Here is a 12,452-nt window from a genome sequence, read left to right on the forward strand (position 1 = left end):
ATGGCAGTGCTTGGTCATTAAGACAGTGAGTCACAGTAATGTGTTATGATCTGATCTGGCATTTATAAGGAAATCGAGCGCTGAGCCTTGGGTGCCTCTGCTACAGGTCATTTGTCCTGGTGATGCAGAGAGTGCTTGCTCCCAGGAGGAAGCAAAGCTGCCCATTATGTCAGCTCACACCCTGCAAAGGGCTACTGATTCCAGCGCATCTCTCTGTGATGTGCTCTCTAAACGGGGGCAGTGTTATAACCGGGAGGAGGGAGCAGCTTGAACTCTGAGTGCTCAGAGAAATGGCATAACTGGCTCTGTCTAAGAGAAATGTGAAACGTAGACAAGCTGGCTTGGTTTACATCCACTTTAAAAAACAACGTGGGTAATGACTGGGGCTTGGGATCATTGATTTGTGTGTCAGACAGATGAAAAGCAAGATTTCCATGATGCCTTTATCATTGTTCTGACAAGGGCTGCTTTTAAGTTAAAGAGTGATAAAGAATGCCAACTTGTGACATTACTGGAACAGCCCTACCAGCTTTAATTGTCTTTTGTGTTCCTGTTGCCAAAGAAGGGCCATTAGAGATAAATGTGGTCTCAAACTGGTTAACACAGCAACGTGCTGGTATTTTTTTCCCCCCATGAGTTGCCCTGGCTGGTTTATAGAGCATTACATAACCCCACTGAGAAGCCAGCTAGAGAAAGCAGAGATTGCAAATAGCAAATACTCTCTTAAGGTATTTTCCAACCTTAATGATTTGAAGATCAAGTCCAGCCATCAACCCAACATTGCCACTAAACCCTGTCCCACAGTGCCATGTCTACACATGTGTTTTAACACCTCTAGGGACCGTCACTCCACCACCTCCCAGGGCAGTTCCAATACCTGAGCATTCTTTTACTGAAGACAATTTGCCTAATATCCAGACAAAACCTCACATGGTGCAGCTCGAGGCCATTTCCTCTCAGTCTATCACAAGTTACTTGGGAGAAGAAACCAAACACCACCTTGCTCCAACCTCACTGCAGGGATTTTGAGAGACTCCTGAAGTCTCCATTCAGCCTCCTTGTCTCCAGGCTGAAGTAACCCAGCTCACAGCTTCACAGATTGTATTAGGTTGGAAGGGACCCTCAACGGTCATCTGGTCCAATCCTCATGTAGTCAGCTGCAACACGTCCAACTAGATGAGGCAACCCAGGGCCACATCAAGTCAGAGTGTCTCCAGGGACGGGGCTTCACCCACACCCCAGGCAACCTCTCTCACTGTAAAGAACTTCTCTATGTCCAGTCTAAATCTACCCTGCTCCAGTTTCAATCCATTCCTCCTCATCCTGTCACTCTAAGCCCTTGTAAACAGTCCCTGCCCAGCCTTCCTGTAGGTCCTCTTTGGATGCTGAAATGCAGCTCTGAGGTCTCTCTGGAGCCTTCTCTTCTGTAGACTAAGCAGCTCCAGCTCTCCCAGCCTATACCTCCACTGGCACAACTTGAGACTGTGTCCCCTTGTTCTGTCTCTGGGTGCCTGAGAGAAGAGCCCAACCCCACCTGGCTACAGCCTCCCTTCAGGTAGCTGTAGACAGCAATGAGCTCTGCCCTGAGCCTCCTCTTCTGCAGGCTGCACACCCCCAGCTCCCTCAGCCTCTCCTCACAGGGCTGTGCTCCAGGCCCCTCACCAGCTTTGTCACCTTCCTCTGGATACCTTCCAGCACCTCAACATCTCTCTTGAAATGAGTGGCCCAGAACTGGACACAGCACTCAAGGAGTGGCCTGAGCAGTGCTGAGCACAGGGGCAAAAGAACCTCCCTTGTCCGGCTGGCCACACTGCTCCTGAGCCAGCCCAGGATGCCATTGGCTCTGCTGCCCACCTGGGCACTGCTGCCTCAGTTTCAGCTACTCTCTGCCAGCATCCCCAGCTCCCTCTCTGCCTGTGCGCTCTCAGCCACTCTGTTCCTAGCCTGTAGTGCTGCTTGGGGTTGTTATGGCCAAAATGTAGAATCCTGCACTTGGTCTTGTTCAGTCTCAATGGCCTCTGCCCACCCATCCAGCCTGGCCAGGTCCCCCTGCAGGGCCCTCCAGCAGGTCGCAGCAGTCCGCAGCCGACTGCCAGGGAGCCAGGGGGGAGGGCACGGCGCACGGAGCGCGGCCAGCGCTGCCGCAGGCTGGGGGCCGCTAGAGCGTGCTCGCTGCTCAGCCTGCCAGCGCTGCTCACGGCCCTCAGAGCTTGCTGCAAGTCTCATTGTGCCGCCAAGTTTTGCTACTGCTGCTCTGATCGCAGACCGGAGTTAACTGACCTCATGCCGTTAGCGCCGGTGCTGTGCCAGCGGAGCTGGTGCAGTAACCTGCAGAGCTTCAGACTGGAGCGTTTCGCTTTGACTGCTCTGTCTGGCAGCAGCAGTTCAATGCTTCAGGTGAGGAGCAGCTGTGCAGCCTACCAAGATTTCAGGCAGAAGTTTGCTGCCTGGGATCACACTCGGTTTCCAATGCATCACATTTCAAAACAATGCTTACTCTGTGCCTTCTTCCTTCTCTTGTTTTTTTTTTTTTTTTTTTTTTTTTTTTTTTTTTCCTTTTCTTTCTATCAATTTCTAGTTTTGTGACAATTCAGCCTTGGGGTGTTCTATTAAACAGAGTTGACAGCTAATAATAATTTCTACCTCTTTAGCCTGAATAAACAAAGCCTTTATAATCATACAGCTGAATTGCCCAATCAATCAGGCCACCTCTGGAGTGCTGTGTCCAGTTCTGGGCCACTCAGTTCAAGAGAGATGTTGAGGTGCTGGAAGGTATCCAGAGGAAGGCGACAAAGCTGTGAGGGGCCTGGAGCACAGCCCTGGGAGTGTTCAGAAAAACACTTAATGCCATGGTCTGGTTGATTGTGTAGGGCTGGGTGCTAGGTTGAAGTGGATGAGCTTGGAGGTCTCTTCCAACCTGGTTGATTCTATGATTCTATTTATATATTTCATAGATAAACAGAAAACAACTTCAGATAGTTTCTTTGCAGCCACAAAAGCCAAGAATGAGAACATGCAGCTTCTGACATCTGTTCCTGTGCTCAACCACACAATGGTTTGGTTTTCAAATAGGTGTATCATTATCAGCATGATTAAGGAGTTATGATTAACATTCTTTTGGGAATGGATAATATGACTTCTTTATATTTGTACTGGAAGCTTTCAAGTGTAAGACATCATTCTGAATACATTTTAATAGGACTGACACAAACATAGTACACTAAAAGAACCAAACTCACCCTTCAGCTCAGCTGGAGGTTAGCACAGAAACATAAGCAGTGTGTGAAGTGAAAGAGAGAAACAAAGAATTAGAAAGGCAAGAAGTGGCTGATAAAATCAGCAGAAAATAGAACGACAGAAACAAAGAAGGAAGGAAAAACTGGGAAGAGGAATCAGGCTCAAAGTGTTCATAGAATGGTTTAGGTTAGAAGGGGCCTCAAAGATTATCCAGTTCTAACCCCCCCGCCATAGGCAGGGACAGCTCCCACTAGAACAGGACTAAATTGTATGTTGTAGATAGTGGGTGCAGGATGCAGTGACACCATTTGGCACTGTAAGTGCACAGAACCCACTATCACACGGGTTTGGAACTGAAATAAAACCCACAGTTCTGCCATGGTGTGCAAAGGCTCCACTGTCAGCCTGCTCTGGTTTTAATGCACCATGGTCAGGGAGTGACCATTGTGCATTGACAAAGGAGGTTATTCTGCCCTGTACTCGGCACTGGTCCGGCCACACCTCGAGTACTGCGTCCAGCTCTGGGCCCCTCAATTCAAGAGAGATGTTGAGGTGCTGGAAGGTGTCCAGAGAAGGGCAGCAAGGCTGAGGAGGGGCCTGGAGCAGAGCCCTGTGAGGAGAGGCTGAGGGAGCTGGGGGTGTGCAGCCTGCAGAAGAGGAGGCTCAGGGCAGACCTCATTGCTGTCTGCAGCTCCCTGAAGGGAGGTTGTAGCCAGGTGGGGTTGGTCTCTTCTGCCAGGCAACCAGCAATAGAGGAAGGGGACACAGTCTCAAGCTGTGCCAGGGGAGGTCTAGGCTGGGTGTTAGGAGGAAGTTGTTGGCAGAGAGAGTGATTGGCATTGGAATGGGCTGCCCAGGGAGGTGGTGGAGTGGCCGTCCTTGGAGGTGTTGAAGCCAAGCCTGGGTGGGGAACTTAGTGCCATGGTCTGGTTGATTGTGTAGGGCTGGGTGCTAGGTTGGAGTGGATGAACTTGGAGGTCTCTTCCAACCTGCTTGATTGTATGATAAACAAACAAACAAAAAAAAAGAGTAAAAATGTACTCAGTATTTCACTGCTGTGACAAGATAATATCATATACCAGTGCTTATCATGTCATACTGTGTTGTCTATCTGTGTGTTATCAGTGAATAGAAAACATTTTGAGAGCATTTCTCAATTTAATAGTGAAAAACAGCATCTCTGTAGGAGAGCAGAGCCTCCAGACCACACTGCCACGCAGGGAGTGAGTGCAAATGAAATCACTCTGTTTTTTCCATCTAGTGTATGTGTTTGCAGTATCCTCTTTCAAGACTTGGGTGCCACGGAGTAACTGTCAGTGTTTAGTCACTTTCTGCATCAGTGATTCCATCTTCTGGGGCTTCAATTGATTTTTCACATCTCAGCACAAGACTGTGCCCTGTTGCCTGCGAGTGTGTGGTGGCACCAGAAGGAAGGGATGTCAAGGCAAGCACTTTCAGGATGAGTAATTATGGTGGAAACACTACAAAGAGCTCTAAGGTTTTGTGGAACCACAGATATTTTCATCTCTGAGTAGTTCGAATTGTGTTTTTTTTATGCCAAGAGGCTTTGTCCTTCAGGATCTTGCCATCTTATCAATGTTTTAAAACCAAACAATGTGTTACTGTTCCTTAGTTTGAAGCAGCATTTATTTCTCTTTACAGTTTGTTTAAATCCCCAATTCTTTCAGCATGAAATGAATTAATATTATTTTCCTAATCCTATTCACAAATACCCCTGGGAGGCATCCCTTTCCTGGGAGGAGCAGAAGGTTAGGAGTAGATGTGAGACCAAGGAGAAATCCTCCTGTTGGCTGAGGTTTTACCACCTTAAGGTGTTGTGCCACTAGGCAGTGATGTTTCTGTTGGCTGTATTTAGGTGCTGTCAGAGCACCTAAAACTTCTGAACAGACTGAGAGGAACAGAGTCTGCCTGGGCCCTTGCTGCTCTCTTCAGCACCTCTCTGATCTTGGTGTTTCCTGAACAGAATGCTAATAGAGGCCATTGTGACTGAAACAGCAAAATAGGTGTGTAGAGAAACATAGCCCTGGTGTTCCAAAGTCTGCTGCAAGCACTGGGGTGGATTAGCTTTTAGGTTTCCCCTCATGGTAGATGTAATCCCCATGCAGCACATGTGATGAGTGGCTGGGGCACTTAGTGCCATGGTCTGGTTGATTGGCTAGGGCTGGGTGCTAGATTGGGCTGGATGAGCTTGGAGCTCTCTTCCAACCTGCCCGATTCTATGAAGTATAATGCTGGTAAACATCTCTTTTATAAGGTGTTCCCACGAAGTCAGCCCTCATTTCTCTTTAGGTCATTGGAAGTTGCTGAGAGTTTGGAGAGGGTAGGTTCAGTCCTTCTGACCTGAATGCTGACAGCTCGGGGTGTGATGCTCTTAGGAAGGTCTGACAGTGTTTGGTCTTTCTGGTGCATATAGGAATAGTGTTCCCTGAGTGGTGTGAAGTATGTCAATATTTGTGGAATGAGGCAGGGACTTCACAGGGATCAAAAAGTGATCTGGTAATAATACTGAAGAGTGCACTATACTGCTTGCACAGAGATGAAGACCAAAGGCTTTTAAAAGTATTTCTGTCAGTTTGTGAGTAGCTTGGCAATCTTTACATACACTTCAGACTTACTGTAGTGTATCCTGCAAATCTGCACATATGGAGAAAGACAGAGTTGGGCTGAATGCACCAGTCTAAAATGTGTTACTGTTAGGATAGGAGTGGCCTTGTGTTGCAGTCTCTTACCCAGCCAGTGAGCTCTCCACTAATGAAATAATCACAGTAAGCAACTGGAGAAAGCATTCATAGGCTGAGATTAATGCTGTGCCTAAAGGAAGGGAATTATGCATGGAACAGCAGAAGTCATGAGTGCCCTACAAATAAAATGGTGCTGGGGTAGGCAGGTTACTGGCAGAACCTGGGTTCATCTTGAGCCACATCATGCTGCAGGACCACCCAGCCAGAGTTGCGCACAGAGCTGAGGCCGCTGCGTGTGGAAGTGTGTCCATATGTGAGCAAACACATCTGGGAGAGGTGCAGGGGGGAGGCTGGCAAGCAGGCTTGGCTGCAGAGCATCAGTAGCATTTCAGCTGTTTGGAGGAGAGAAGTGTAAGGCTGAAATACTTCGAGATGTGTGCATACTGCTCAGCACTGTGCCAGAGTGACGGCACCATTCCTTCCACCAAGGACTGGGGAGCAAGAGTCACTCAAACTGAAGTCAGCCTTCGCTTAAAGCTTCACTGGACTCGATGTGAGATTGTCTAAGTGAAGCCTGGGGGTGCCAGATGGCATGCTTCTGGGGCTGGGGGGTATTGGTGTCCACAGGGGCCTTCTGAGTGCGTTGGTGGGTATGGGCAGAGATAATTGTTATTGCAGTCACTAAGACACTGATAAAACCTTGGCCAGTGAAAGGATTCATTTACAAATTCAATCTTTATTTTCTGCCACGCTACTTAAAATGAGCATATTGCTAATTCTAGGTAGGGGGAAGCAGTAGATAGGCTGCAGGCTTTGATCAGCAGTGAGCAAAAAGAGACATTTCCACTCTTTTTAAAGTAGTATTTCTGGAATCCTGCACAAAAGCATCTCCCTGCTTGCCTCACACACACTGCTGGGTATGTACCTCGAGTTGGCAGCATGATTGTGAATTCTTTTAAGGAAGACCCAGCACTTTGGCAGCCGAGTGGCTTCTGTGGTATAGGTGCAGCTGATTCTGCTCCAGTTCTTTTGTCTGCAGTGTAGCTTTTGATGCTGCCAGCGGATTAAAGTGCCCTGAAACTATAAAACATGCTTTGTAAACAGTATCATTTCAGCAGTACTGTTCATAATGCTGAAGCCCAGAGTTGGGCATTTGGCTTGCTTTGGGCTTTTTTTTCTTTGTTTTTCTTTCTTTCTTTTTGTTGTTTTGGGTTTGGTTGTTGTTGGGTTCTTTGTTTCATGTTTTTTTACATGAATGATGAGCTTTTGACATGATCATGCAAATGTCATAGATATTCCAATGCTTTTACAGTTCATCCCACCCTTAGCTCCTGTTCCTCTGTGATTCATATAAAATTTGACTGTTGTTTTTTTTCTCTCCTGTATCTTCTACTTTTAAATATTGTAAATCAAACAGCACATTCAAAACATCTCAGTTCTTTGAATTCTTCTGGAAGACTCCCCACTGTGCTCTCTGAATTTTTAAGCTTTCCAGCATCTCGTGTGACAAGCAGGTTTGCTTCCAGTGGGCACATGCAGCTGGCAGCTTTCTCCAGCTCTGTCACTCAGAACAAACTTCAGCCCTGCTCTATCAACTTTGTTTTCATAGCTGGGAGTGTTCAGGTCTCTCTCAATGAATCCTATAACCGGAATTCCTGCTCTGGAAGAATAAACACAAGTCACAGTGGCCCCTTGGTTGGTCTTCCCCTGGTTTTCATAGAATCATAGAATCAACCAGGTTGAGAGAGACCTCCAAGCTCATCCAGTCCAGCAGACAGACAAGAGTGCCTTTACGTCCACCTTACATATTTCACTGACCTAAAGATCTGTTCCTGCTTTTGTGCTTTCCCATCCATCCGTTTGCTCAGTTATGACCTTCAGACTCGGCACATTAATCCAGCTCACCCACTTCACTGCTTGGGAAGTCTCAGGTTTCAGCTGGACCTATCCTATACATCTTACTTATCTCTTAAGTGAGTGGATTTTTTCACACACTTCACAGAATCCTAGAATCAAGCAGGTTGGAAGAGACCTCCAAGCTCATCCAGTCCAACCTAGCACCCAGCCCTGGCCAATCAACCAGACCATGGCACTAAGTGCCCCAGCCAGGCTTGGCTTCAACACCTCCAGCCACAGCCACTCCACCACCTCCCTGGGCAGCCCATTCCAATGCCAATCACTCTCTCTGCCAACAACTTCCTCCTAGCATCTAGCCTAGACCTCCCCTAGCAGAGCTTGAGACTCTGTCCCCTAGTTCTGTTGCTGCTTGCCTGGCAGAAGAGCCCAACCCCACCTGGCTACAACCTCTGTTCAGGCAATTGTAGAGAGCAATGAGGTCTGCCCTGAGCCTCCTCTTCTGCAGGCTGCACACCCCCAGCCTCTCCTCACAGGGCTGTGCTCCAGGCCCCTCACCAGCTTCATCACCCTTCATTTCTTTGATCCTTCATTGCTTCTGCACTGTGACAATATGTACCAAGGCTGTCTGTAGGTAGGGTTGAAGGACTGGTGCTTGCTTTTTGCATAACAGGTGAATCTGACCCTGTTAGAGAGATCTAATGATGGCACAAGGGAGTTTTTTCCTTCAAAATAAGAAAAAAAGAAAGAGGATAATTAATCCATTGGTACCCTGGAACTTACAGCACCTCTGCTTAAGCAATCATTCTTAATGTATGAAAGAAGTTTTTGACAACAGCAGTTACTGGTGTCCAGAGCTGTGAATTAGTTACCACTGGCACCTCTTAGCTCAGCTGAGGAATTAAGAGGCAAAGAGATTGAACAGCCTTTTGATCCAGAAGTCATCCTTGTGAAATATGCTCTTACATCTTTGGAGAAATCATGTGTGACCTAGTTGCTGTAGACAGGGGTAGGATGCAGACTCCTTCCAAAGAGGTCCTTTCAGCATGAATGTCCAATCCCTGTAGTGTGTCATCCAGAGATGAACAGGCAGAAGTTTAAGCAGTGGCTCCTCCTCATGCAGGGAAGACAACAGGGCTGAAGAGGCTCCTGTAAACTTGAATGCAGATGACAGTGTAGATAAGAGCTGTACCTATTACCTTTCATAGAATCATAGAATGGGTTAGGGTGGAAGGGACCTCAAAGCTCAGCCAGGTCCAAGCCCCTGCCTTGGCAGGGAAACCTCCTACTAGAACAGGTTGCTCAAGGCCTTATCCAACCTGGCCTTGAACACCTGCCAGGGAGGAAGTTGTTGGCAGAGAGAGTGGAGGTCTCTTCCGACCTGGTTGATTCTAGGATTCTAAGTGTTTGCCACTCCTCTGCAAATCACAAGGTAACTAACACTGAACCTTCTTCTCTCATTTGTGAGCTGAGTCCAGAGAAGTTTTAGTGGAAGCTGGATTTTAGAGTCCAAAGCCAATACTTCTATGTATTTTAAGTAAGATAATGATAGATTTCTGGTTCCATGTAGATGTAGCCTTGCCTCCACACACACCCCTCCCCCCCACTCAAACCTGAAGCCAGCAAAGGCTGCTTCAGCAGAGGAGTTGATCTTAAGAGTTACATCAGTCAGATGGTGCTCCAAAGCAAGGGAGCAGCTCCAATAAGATTTTACCACCCCTGCCTTTCAGAACTCAGTTGGATGTAATGTCTACATCAAGGAACTGACAGAATGAAGCTAACTGGTATGAAGGGGGGGGAATAAACCACACCACAAAACCCCCCTCCTTCTGAAGAAGCTTCTAAATACAGGTTGTCTAAAGCTATTGATAAGCAGGGATGCATTATTAATGAAGCCTGCAGCCTGCCTAGTGCTGCTCAGATGGTTCAGGCATTTAGTAGGAAGCCTTTCTGTGGAGTGCTACACGGAATAATGACAGTGTCTGTCTTAAATGGAACAAATGACTGCAGCGAGCTCAGGGGAGGCTCCGAGCCAGCAGATGCTTTCCAAGTGAAAGGCAGTGGGGTACCACCTGCTGCAGGCAGGCAGCAACAGTCCACTAAATATTGACTTGTTAATAATTCAGGGCAGCAGGAACCCTTAGCTCTTCAAGTACAGCACTGCCCCTGCATCGCGAGGCTTTTCATCACCCTAATGAGCTACTCGAAGAACCGGGCAGGGAAACGTCTCGCAGGTATTCCCCAAAGACTGGGGCTCAAGCTGCTGTAGCTCTGAATAAGTTGCCAGGGGTGCTCAAAATCTTGAGAAGCTTAAAAATTACTGCTGGTCGCTACTGACTGCTGCGCAGTGACTCAGGCTGCAGCTCCTGGGGCAGAACGCTGGATTTGATGGCATTTCTGTGGCTGAAATAATTGATGTTCCAGTTAAGTAGAGGCATATTGATAGTTTTATTGGCCACAAGGAAAAGAGCTCCGTGGAAATCGACAAGAAATGATTAGCAACTGGAATTCTCAGCTAGCACTCTCTGAGAAGGGTCTTGCTGCTGTGATTAGTATGGGTTTGGGAGTCTCCTCGATTCCTGCCTTCAGCTCAGATGTGAAATCGAGCATTTGCAAGTGAATGCTCTCCAACTGAACTGGTTGAAATGACCCATTGCGAATGAATAACCCCTCGAAAGTTAGCAAAGCTTCTAGGCAGACTTTATTGACGTCTTGGTTCACTCTCAACAGCAGATTGCCGTGTTTGAGCACTGCAGCCAGATGAGGAAACGCAGGAACTCCTCTGTTAGTAGTGTATGCCCTGGTGACTTTCTGCTGTTGCTTCTTTTTCAAGATGCAGCCTGAACAAAGCCTTTTCATTCTCCATTTTTCATTTAAGATAATTTCTTCCCCAACTATATAACTTTTTAATTTATTTTGGAATGATAATCTCCTGTGCTGAGATGTTGCCTTGTTTGCTTGATTTTCCCAGCTGTTATCACTCAGCTTCCTAACCTTCCAAACTTCACAAGGTATTTTGCTACACTCAATGTGAGCAGGCTTCACTCTCAACCTGTGCAGCCTGCTCTAGGTGAACCTGCTCTGGCAGGAGGTTGGACTAGATGATCTCCCAAGCTCCCTTTGGACCCCTCTCATTCTGTGCTACTGTGATCTGTAGTGTTCATTCGGTATTGGCTGGTCCTAGAAGCAATGTGCATGAAACCTCTCTGTAAAGAAGCCCCAGTACAGAAACCTGAGAGCTGATCTTGTCCCAAGTACTGGTTGTGTTTTCTTGAGAAGGCCAGTAGGACAGCAACCATCTTCTCATTTCCTTCTAGGGTGGGCATGTATGGGCTTTGTTTTGATTAGAGCAGCAGCTACCTGCAAACCAGACATTAATGCCTCTTTGCCTAGAACACTATTTCAATGTTGAGGTGCTGGAAGGTGTCCAGAGGAGGGCGACAAAGCTGTGAGGGGCCTGGAGCACAGCCCTGTAAGGAGAGGCTGAGGGTGTGCAGCCTGCAGAAGAGGAGGCTCAGGGCAGACCTCATTGCTACTTCACTCCTAGGCTTGCTGAGATGTATAAAAACAAGAACACAAATATATACGTGTGAGTGTGTGTTGTCAGAGCCTGTGCTTTCTCCCTGGACTGCTTCTGTGTAACTAATCCTTCTGCTTCTAGCGCCCCTTGCCAATCCTCCAAACTCACCCTGCACGTAAGGCAGACTCTGGGACAAGGTGGAGGGGTGAAAAGATGGTGGAAGGGTGGTTGGGAGCCCCTCCTGGGGACTCTGGTTTCTGGGGGGAGGCTGTTGTGTTTCTGTATTACTTTTAACTTGTATATTTCTGTCTAGAGCTGTAAATGTTTATAATATATTGTAATTATCTGTCTATATAAACATGCTAAGCTGTAAATACAGCTTCACTCCTTAACTTCCAGCTGGCTGAGTCTAGTCTGGGTGATTTCATAAGAGCAGGGGGGCAGGTAACTCCCAAACCATCACATAGATGTTGCTTTCAAAGTCTGTGACTACAAAGTGGTAACTATCTGTTTGTCTTCCTGCAATGGTATTACTAAACACTGATGCTTCTCTGCTTTCTAAGTTAAGTGGTGAGGTAAACAGCAATCTGGTTCGCTCAAGATGTTGCTCTGTGGAGTCACTTCCTGGGGTGTCAGCGGCATATGTGCCACTGCTGCAGAGCTGTGTGCGTGCAGTGTGCATGTTGCGATGTGCTTCTCTAGTAGAAGCAATAAATTGCCCAATTCCTCACCAACACTGCCAAGCAGACAGGATTTAAGGAGGAGAACATAATAGTTTTATTCAAGAGCACCTTTGATCATGGGAAGCTTAAGCTTTTGAAATATCTTGCAACTGGCTAGCTTGGAATTAATTTTTTAAAGGCTGCAAGGATCTTAAAGCCTTCAAAGGTGTGCTTTCTGTCAAAATCACTCTGACTGCTCTGCTGGGTGAGCTTTTACTAGCAGAAGAAATGCTTGCTTTGTACATCAGCTTGAGCAGCTCTGAATGCCAGGAGGACTGCAAGTAAATTAGTTTTAGATACCCTTCCAGCTCTGTTGCTGTTGCAGAGCTGCCAGGGCTCCATCAGTGCAGCTACCATGCACATGTGTTGAGGTAAATACATCAAGGATCTCAGAGTAAGCATAGCTGGCAGAGAATC

Source organism: Pogoniulus pusillus, chromosome 10, assembly GCF_015220805.1.
Source record: "Pogoniulus pusillus isolate bPogPus1 chromosome 10, bPogPus1.pri, whole genome shotgun sequence".
In the NCBI taxonomy this organism is placed as follows: Eukaryota; Metazoa; Chordata; class Aves; order Piciformes; family Lybiidae; genus Pogoniulus; species Pogoniulus pusillus.